The sequence below is a fragment of the Taudactylus pleione genome, unplaced genomic scaffold (assembly GCF_031769625.1).
Source record: "Taudactylus pleione unplaced genomic scaffold, aTauple2 ptg000995l, whole genome shotgun sequence".
In the NCBI taxonomy this organism is placed as follows: Eukaryota; Metazoa; Chordata; class Amphibia; order Anura; family Myobatrachidae; genus Taudactylus; species Taudactylus pleione.
Window position 1 is genome coordinate 850,352 of NW_028285396.1, and position 7,219 is coordinate 857,570.

Genomic DNA, 7,219 nt, shown 5'->3' on the forward strand with positions numbered 1-7,219 from the left:
TAAACATTCAAACAATTATATGTTTCTGAACAGAAGACACAGAAAAATAAAAACAAGATACATTTAAATATAAGCGGAAATAATTACTTTTCAGTATCCATAATATATAGAATATTATTCATCATAAAAGATAAATTAGTACAATAAATTGGTATGAAGAGACATTTTAAACTAATGCAAAGAGAAAACCAATTAATGAGAGAAGGGGGGAGCCGCACGGAACAACAAGACCCAGCCTCCAGGAGCTATCTCAAACACCAATATGGTCACTGCGTATTAAAGGGAAAAACTCCAAAAAGTCGTCGTTGCTCATACCACATGGTATTTTTCAAAACATCTTCGATTCTATGTTGAAATTCCCCAGGTAAAATGGAGATGTAAGCTCTCCCAAGTGTCAAAAAATCGTGGGGAAACGCTCCTTGTTCAATGAAGTCTCTATCCAATCCATGTTGAAAATATGATATAGTTTATTTTTAAACATACGCAATGATGGAAGATAGGTCGATATCCAATTTTGTAAGATAGCTATAAGTGCGGCTGCCAGGAAAGTTAAGAGCAGCTTTTTACATCCCCTTAAAACTCTCTGTGTGGCGGGTACCATTCCAAATATAGCCCATTCTGCCGTAAATGGGAAATAATTATCTAAAGGGAGAACTTCCTAACTGCCAGCCAGAATTGGCGTAGTAACGGGCAAGACCAGAAACTATGGTGGAAATCTGCCTGAGGGGCCTGACAACATAAGCAGTTGTGTGAAGGGATCATTCCTGCAAAGTATTGCCTATGGGGAGTGAAATAGTGGAATATGTTTTAAAACATTTCTTGATACTGCGCCGCAGGCAACAGTCTACAGGAGCTACCAAAGTTGTCCAACAAGACATCACTTGTTAGTGAAGGAAATGAAGACTGCCATTGGCTGACTCCTGGTCTAACCTGTACGTGATCCATTTGCCTTCTTAAAATACTGTAATGTAATGATATTCCCTTCCTGGTGGGTGGAGGAGACCGTAGCACAACATTTCGCCAGTCCGAATTAGAAAATCCGGATATTACAGTGCTTGCATAATGTTGCGCTTGAAAGAATGCTAAGGGAAATCTCTGGAGTATCGGTGTCACAATTGGTGTCTGCGAGTTACCTATCTCAGGTGGTGATCGGGTTTCAACGGAGGCCGGCATGACTGGAACCACAGGTGATGTAGATAGCTCTATTTACAAGACTTGTGTAGCAGTGAAAACTGCCTTTGATGATAAATGACAGAAACTGGAGGGACCGGACTGGGACCGGCAGGAAGACTTGTTGAATTGAACTGATGAACTAAGAACTTGACTCTGGACTGGAACAACGTGGACTGAACTGATGAGTTTGGAACTTGACTCTGGACTGGAACAATAATGACTGAACTGATGAGCTTGGAACTTGACTCTGGACTGGAACAATGTGGACTGAACTGATGAGCTTGGAACTTGATTCTGGACTGGAACAATGTGGACTGGACTGATGGGAAGTCAGGTAATGCTGAAACGAGGGCTAAACAGGGTAATCTGGAATTTCTATGACAAAGGCTGGAACTCAGGTGCAGGCTGGATTGGATAATTGGGAATAACAGGTTTCAGGAAGGAATGGGTAGGTTTGGGAATTTTAAGTTCAGGGAGGGAGTAGGTGGGTAAAAGGGGCAGGAGTTGATCCACAGTAGGAAGCAAGGCAGGGTGACACGATGCAGGTTTACAGAGTGCCAAGGACCAACCAGGAGTAGGACTAGCAGCAGAGCACAGGCCAGGTATTGCTGTAACAGGACGTCTGGATGCCAGTTATTACTGTAGCAGGTTTTCGGGATGCACCAGGGGTTGCTGTCAGCAGGCTTACTGGATTGCCAGGTTTGGCTGTAGCAGGTTTTCAGGATGCACCGGGGTTGCTGCCAGCAAGTTTACTGGATTGCCAGGTATAGCTGTAACAGGTTTTCTGGATAGCACCAGGGATTGCTGTAGCTGGTTTCAGGGATATACCAGAACACAGAAACAGCATGAACCATACACCACGGGAAGACGAGATGTTCAGGCCCAGAATGCTATCAGGGGAGGATATATATACCCTGGGTCTGGCAGCAATTGGTGGATACGGACATGGTCTGGCAGTAGCATTCTGAGTGGTGGAAGGCACAACATGCAGAGGGAACATTCATCTCTGCAGCTCTGAGAATCAGAACCACACCTGCGACTCCAATCAGGGCTAGCAGTGCTCACAGACAGGAGAGACCAGGTGCAATAATCACTGTGACAGGAATGCATAGAGAAGTCAGAGCAGATCCCCCAGGAGAACTACAAACACAGATCCATGGGACAGCTGACAGGGGTAAGTCTCAAGGCAAAAAGGTGACAACTAGACAGGGTCGTGACAGTACCCCCCTCTTTATGGGTGGACTCCGGACACACAAAAAAAAAAAAAACTTTCTTCAAAGGTCTTCCCAATTCTCAATTTTGTTGGGGTACTTAGAGTGCAAAGTCTACAAAGTAGATAGTTCAAGACCTTCACCGATTCTTCTTTTTACTGCGAGAACGTTTTGTGCCAACCAACAGACAAGGAATCTCTAGTAACTCCTGTGGAAATATGTGGCTGGAAAGGACAGGATCAGAAGAACAGTAGCACAAAGGTGACAAGGAGGTGTGTGCACAAGTCATGTTCTGGGTTACAGATTCAAAAGTGCTGCTCTCTTGGGATGCCTGGAATTCAGTACGCTGGTCCTTGAAAACTTGACCTTGTTCGGATTTCAGAGGAGTGGAGGATGAATTCTTGGCAGCACAAACAGAGTGATTGGACAATATTTTGGAACGGAGAACTTCACTAGAATTTTGGTTTACAGGGTAAGGACCAAATTCTTTGACAACAGCTTCACTGAAAGTCTTTATATTTTGAAGCATTGGATCATTGGAGTTGTAAATAGGGGCAACCTAGTCCCAAGCTTTACCCTGAAAGGATGAGATAATAAACTCTACCATATTAGTAGACTTGACTCCACATGACAAAAGAGAATTCATCATACCGAAGAATTGTTTCAATAAAGCATAGTATTGAGATAAGTCCCCATCAAAATAAATGCATGGTGGAGAATCCAACGAATCCTGTGTGTTCAAGGAAGGTGGAGCACTTTCAGGTGCCTGGCAGGAGGAAACTTGAGGATGCTCCGATTGATGAGGAGTCGAAATAACTGAAGCTGACAGATGTTCGGAATTCTGACCAATTGATGGAACTGGAAGGAGTCCAGAGGAGCTAGAGACAGTAGCATCAACAATCAAAGCTGAGAACAGACTACAGAGATTGTCATCTTCTGGAACGATATTTGCAGGAGAAGGTGAACAGGAACCATAATCAGATTTTGTAGTACAAGACACTTCTCTCTGATAACTGGAACTTGAAACCCCCTCCTGGGGCGCGAGACTTGAGGCCCCCTCCTGGGGCGCGAGACTTGAGGCCCCCTCCTGGGGCGCAAGACTTGAGGCCCCCTCCTGGGGCGCGAGACTTGAGGCCCCCTCCTGGGGCGCGAGACTTGAGGCCCCCTCCTGGGGCACGAGGCTTGAGACACCCTCCTGGGGCACGAGGCTTGAAACCCCCTCCTGGGGTGTGAGACTTGAGACCCCTTCTGGGGTGCCAGACTTGAAACCCCCTTCTGGGGTGCGAGACTTGAAACCCCTTCCTGGGGTGCGAGACTTGAAACCCCTTCCTGGGGTGCGAGACTTGAAACCCCTTCCTGGGGTGTGAGACTTGAGACCCCTCCTGGGGCTGTTGACTGGAGTCCCCTGCTGGGACAAGCAGAATCCGGGCTGGGACCGGAACGGGCAGAATCCGGGCTGGGACCGGAACGGGCAGAATCCGGGCTGGGACCGGAACGGGCAGAATCCGGGCTGGGACCGGAATGGGCACTGAGACGTTGACACTTGGAACCACTGCTGGAGTTGCAAAGGAAACAGTCTTTAATGAAGTGGTCAGAACTCCCACAATAGAGGCAGAGCTGTAAATCTTTGCGCCGCTGGCGTTCGGCCACAGAGAGCTTGGGGCATGGGTAACTACGATGTCTGACATTACTTGGTTCAGAAGAATCCTTGTTTCTTAGGGATTCCAAGGCAGAGGTTTTAGTCGAGATAGAGGCAGCTCTAAGAAATTCAGGAATGATCTGAAAAATTTTGCTGAGGAGAGCCTGAAGCTGTTCCAGCAGTCGATGGAAGGTAGTTAGGGGTTCAGGTAAGGTTTGGGTAACATCTAGCCGGTTATTCAGGATTTGCAAAAGCTGTAGTACTTGATGCTGTACGGCCTCCTGTGAATCCAAGCGGGTGACCAGGTTACGGAAAGCATCTAGTCCCTTAATAGGTGCTTGATCTGCCACCATCGTTGGGCCTGAACATTCTGTCACAATTGGTGTCTGCGAGTTACCTGTCTCAGGTGGTGATCGGGTTTCAACGGAGGCCGGCATGACTGGAACCACAGGTGATGTAGATAGCTCTATTTACAAGACTTGTGTAGCAGTGAAAACTGCCTTTGATGATAAATGACAGAAACTGGAGGGACCGGACTGGGACCGGCAGGAAGACTTGTTGAATTGAACTGATGAACTAAGAACTTGACTCTGGACTGGAACAACGTGGGCTGAACTGATGAGCTTGGAACTTGACTCTGGACTGGAACAACGTGGACTGAACTGATGAGCTTGGAACTTGACTCTGGACTGGAACAACGTGGACTGAACTGATGAGCTTGGAACTTGACTCTGGACTGGAACAATGTGGACTGAACTGATGGGAAGTCAGGTAATGCTGAGACGAGGGCTAAACAGGGTAATCTGGAATTTCTATGACAAAGGCTGGAACTCAGGTGCAGGCTGGATTGGATAATTGGGAATAACAGGTTTCTGGAAGGAATGGGTAGGTTTGGGAATTTTAAGTTCAGGGAGGGAGTAGGTAGGTAAAAGGGGCAGGAGTTGATCCACAGCAGGAAGCAAGGCAGGGTGACACGATGCAGGTTTACAGAGTGCCAGGGACCAACCAGGAGTAGGACTAGCAGCAGAGCACAGGCCAGGTATTGCTGTAACAGGACGTCTGGATGCCAGGTATTACTGTAGCAAGTTTTCGGGATGCACCAGGGGTTGCTGTCAGCAGGCTTACTGGATTGCCAGTTTTGGCTGTAGCAGGTTTTCAGGATGCACCGGGGGTTGCTGCCAGCAAGTTTACTGGATTGCCAGGTATAGCTGTAACAGGTTTTCTGGATAGCACCAGGGATTGCTGTAGCAGGTTTCAGGGATACACTAGAACACAGAAACAGCATGAACCATACACCACGGGAAGACGAGATGTTCAGGCCCAGAATGCTATCAGGGGAGGATATATATACCCTGGGTCTGGCAGCAATTGGTGGATACGGACAGATGGTCTGGCAGTAGCATTCTGAGTGGTGGAAGGCACAACATGCAGAGGGAGTATTCATCTCTGCAGCTCTGAGAATCAGAAGCACACCTGCGACTCCAATCAGGGCTAGCAGTGCTCACAGACAGGAGAGACCAGGTGCAATAATCACTGTGACAGGAATGCATAGAGAAGTCAGAACGGATCCCCCAGGAGAACTACAAACACAGATCCATGGGACAGCTGACAGGGGTAAGTCTCAAGGCAAAAAGGTGACAACTAGACAGGGTCGTGACAATCGGGTATTTGTCTCTAGCCTGAGCAAAGGTTAATAAACGTTTATTAGAAACATCTATGGCCCTGATTCAGAGCCGGACGCTCTGACCAGTGTCACCACCCACAGCATATTCGAGCGTGCAGGATGATGGTCACGATGGTCTTGACCATCGCGACCATCGCCACTGCGAGCAGAAGCCTGCGGTTGAGTTTCTCAACCGCAAGCCCTGGAGTGATTTTGGCTCTATCAGAGCCAAAATCACTCCCACTGACATCACTAGTGATGTCAGTGGGGCCGGCTTCTGATGGTAGGCGTTCCCTTGGGAACGCCTCCGTCTGGCAGGCACGCCCCCGGCACGCCCACCAAAGGGGGCGTGCTGTCAATCAACATCGACAGCACGCCCCCTTTGATCAGACACTACGAGCGAAGGAAAGTCCTTCGCTCATCGCGTCTCGCGCATGCGCACGACGGAGCTCCCTCCGTCGTGCGCATGCTCAGTGCAGACCATCGACCCACTTGCGAGCGAACAGCCGCTTACGAGTGGGTCTGAATCAGGGCCTATGACATTACTTATATCTTTCACTCCCTCCCTCCACCATAAAGTGAAAGGAAAAGATGCTAGTCCGTCCTGGAAGTCAGGATTGGACAAACAAAGGAAGAAATAATGATTTATGTGCATTAAGATTATGTTGATGGCGTAATATATGCCACAGCCTCCTCGTGGACCACAACAGGGGATTTTCTAGTATCTCCGGACTAACTTCTGCATCATGCCGGTGTAAGAAACTAATCAGGTTACCGTTAGGTAAAAACTGCTTATAAATAATTGGATCTGTATATGTATTAGTATTATGCAGCCAGTTGCGCAAATAGCGCAGAACAGATGCCTGATTGTAAAAAGTTAAATGCGGGAAGTTGATTCCTCCATTGCCTCTGGCCTGCTGTAGTTTTAAGAGAGCTATTCTAGGACGCCTTCCCTTCCAAAGGAATTTTCTAAACAAAGCGTTAAGTTTTAAAGTATCTTTGTGCGTAAGTAAGAGTGGCAAAGACTGAAATAAGTACAGTAAGCGTGGGAAAGTCATCATTTTTATTAAATTTTCCCTGCCTAGATAGGATAACAGGAGATGGTACACTCCTCCAGCTCCGCCGTCACTGCCTTGACAATTTTAAAATCTTGCAAAGTCTGCCTCGAGTTGAAATAGGTTGAAAATCACTGCTGTAATGGTTAGCCAAGCCTCTGTGGAGGCTGGCCACACCCCTAAGTATGGGCCCCTATAACTGCATTCTGGTGGGTCCTTCATGCCCCAGTGGGACACTGGGTGTGGACACATGGTCAATAATAGCATCTAAAAAGAGTGCATTATAAATGCATGCAATAAGATGAATTCATCGTACTGGTTCATGATGCGTTTGCATCTTGACTCACTCATAAAGTTCAGTTGGAATTTCTATGTGCTCATTGTGTTTTGAATCAAAAGTGTTCCCAGCAGAAAAAGAGGCTGTACAGTAAGTGCGCCATATACAACTAAATATAACAGTACTTATACTGTACTCTAT